This window comes from Mus caroli, unplaced genomic scaffold, assembly GCF_978045245.1.
Source record: "Mus caroli unplaced genomic scaffold, Mus_caroli_1 scaffold_5, whole genome shotgun sequence".
NCBI lineage: Eukaryota > Metazoa > Chordata > Mammalia > Rodentia > Muridae > Mus > Mus caroli.
This window is the reverse complement of record NW_028227260.1, coordinates 100,491,746-100,494,642: the sequence shown is the minus strand read 5'-3', so window position 1 is coordinate 100,494,642 and position 2,897 is coordinate 100,491,746. Positions and strand designations below refer to the sequence as shown.

The 2,897-nt window shown below is 42.7% G+C and overlaps 1 pseudogene; it reads right to left on the bottom strand.

Moving 5' to 3' along the window:
* Positions 1-222: 222 nt before the first annotated feature.
* On the bottom strand, positions 223-850 carry LOC110287510 (ran-specific GTPase-activating protein pseudogene; annotated as a pseudogene).
* Between the last annotated feature and the right edge of the window lie 2,047 nt (positions 851-2,897).

Below are 2,897 nucleotides of genomic sequence, written 5' to 3'. Positions count from 1 at the left end.
GTACATTTTCATGACTGGGGAATGGATTTCTGAAGTCATGTTCAATGGTGTTAAAACTTGGAGGAAAAAAAAAGTTTAAACAAAACAAAACAAAAAAACAACCTGAAGGTTGGAATTCAGTTCTTTATAAAGTCCTTTGTAAAAACAAAACAGAATAAAAACAAACCTTAAAGGGTAGGGAAAATTTTTAAAAAGAAAATGAAAGGAAAAAGTCAGAGTGATTCATCGCTTCTCCTCAGACTTCTCTTCAGCCTCATCTCTGGCCTCCCTCACTGAAAAGGCTTTCAGCTTCTTGGCCACCTTTTCGGCATTATCATTTTTGCCTGGTCGTTCCTTTTCTCTCTCTTCAATTTCTTTCCTGCATTCTTCAAACTTTGTTTTGAACTTTTGTGCATTCTCAGCATTTAGGAAGTGGATGGCGAGCAGCTCAGGCTTGGGGCACTCGTCAGCAAAGTCGGTGTGGGTATTCCAGACCCAGGCTCCGTCACTGCCAGCATTCGGCTTCAGCTCCATCAGTGGTGTGATATAATGGTTGGCACATATCTTCAAGGTTTTGTCCCTCCTCCTGAGAAGGCAGATGGTCCCTTTCTTCTTGTGCTTCAGAAGCCTGACGTCTCCAGTGCCTTGCTCCTTCCATTATGGGAGGTCATTCTCTGACACAAACCAGAACAGCTTTGCAAGCATCTTACAAAGTTCCTCTTCATCTTCCTCCAGCGTTTTAATTTCTTGCTCAGGAAGAGAAACTATTGGCTCGAACTGGGGTGTCGTGATTGGAATCATCTGCATTCTCTGTGGAAGTACCATGGTCCTCGTGACTCTCCTTGGCAGCAGCCATGGGGGCATGGTGTCTGTGTCTCAACTAGCTCAAGCGTCGCTGGCTTGGGGGCCTCTGGAATTAACATCTTATTGAGGTCAATGTGTGTGGACACATTGAATCTGTGGTTAAAGAGAGGCTCTAAATTATGTTTTCAGCTCCACAAAAGCTGGATTTGGTTATAAATGTAGCCATGGGTCAGTCATAGAAACTTAGGACCTAAAACTTACCTGTAGCTGCTAAAGACGAAGTGACCAGCAGAGTAGACTTTATGACCAGTCACAGAGGTATGTAACTAACAATCCTCAAGTCAAAAAGCTCAAGTACTCAGGAAAAACGCAGAAATATTTGGAAATTCATCTGAAACTAAGCAAACTACCCAGGTACCAGTGTTTATGTTTTCCTCTTACCCAACTTTGAAGGCCAGAGTTTGAAGCATCCTCATGGATGCTTGGCCTCATGGCAAAGCATCCCTTTGCCCCTTCACTCTTTCCAAATATAAATCATCAATAAGTATGCTTTATTAAACTTCTGCCAGTGTCATTCTCTCATCACAGTCATAACAAATGGCGCTCACTGTTTCTGTGAATGCCCTGTATCTAACTCTTCTAACTAAACATCATATAACCCCCAGGAATAACACAGACATCATCTCTTCTAGAAAACTTCTTGCACATCTCTGTCTCCATTACTGACATAGCACCTCTTTGTCTGTGAACCTATAGCTCCAAAGTGACCCCCAGAAAAGCATTAAACTTACTGTGCAACAAGATGTGAGACTTAAAATTACTATGTATCATTTTTGTTTTTTATTTTTTTATTAATTACTTTATTTATTTACATTTCAAATGTTGTACCTCTTCCAGATCCCTGATTCCCATCTTCTCTAAGAGGGTGCTCCCCCACCCACACACTCCCACCTCACTTCTCTAGAATCCCCCTTCTATGGGGCATCAAGCCTCCACAGAACCAAACACATCCCTTCCCATTGAAGCCAGACAAGGCAATTCCCTACTATATATATATAGCAGTGGCCACATACCAGCCCGTGTATGTTCTTTGCTTGATAGCTTAGTTCCTGGGAACTTTAAAGAGTCCAGTTAGTTGATACTGTTTTGTTGTTCTTCCTATGGAGTTGCTAACCCCTTCAGCTTCTTCAGCCTTCCCTTAACTCTTCCATAGGGGTCTCCAGGTTAAGCCCAATGGTTCTTTCTAAGTATCTGCATCTGTCTCAGTGGGATGCTGGTAGAGACTCTCAAAGGACAGCCATTCCAGGCTCCTGTCTGCAAACACATCATGGCATCAGCAATAATGTCAGGATTTGGTGCCTGTGCATAGAGTGGACCCCAAGTTGGGGCAGTATCTGGAGGGCTGTCCTACTGTCTGAACTCCATTTTTTTGTCCCTACATTTCCTTTAGACAGATACAATTCTGTGTCAAAAATTTTAAGATTGGTGGGTGGCCCCATCCCTAAGCTGGGGGCCATGTCTATCTATGTACTGGAGGTGTTCTTTTCAGGTTTCATCTCCCTACTGCTGGGCATTTAGGCTGTCATCCCCATTGGGTCATAGAGCCTCCCACATCTCTGGTGTCTTGGACTTTCTAGTGTTTCCCTCTCCTCCCCTCCCCCACATTCACAGCTGCATATTTCAATTCATTCTCCTGGACTGCTGGCTTCTCTTCTGTGTCATTCTACATCTGAACCCACCCCCTTTTCTCCTCCCTCTCCCCTCCAGGACATTCCTCCCTCTGCCTCTTGTGATTATTTTGTTCTCCTTTTTAAGTGGCATTGAAGCATCCACTCTTGGACCTTCCTTCTTGTTAACCTTCATAAGGTCTGAGTTGTATCATGGGTATTCTGAACCTTTTGCCTAATATCCACTTATCAGTGAGTACATATCATGGATGTCTTTTGGGCCTGGATTATCTCACTCAGGATGAAAATTTCTAGTTCTATCCATTTGCATGCAAACTTTGTGATGTCTTCATTTTAATTATTTATTTATTTATATTCTTAATTTTATTTTTTACACTCTATATTTTATTCCCCCTACCATCCATCCTCCATCTGCTCCACATCTCA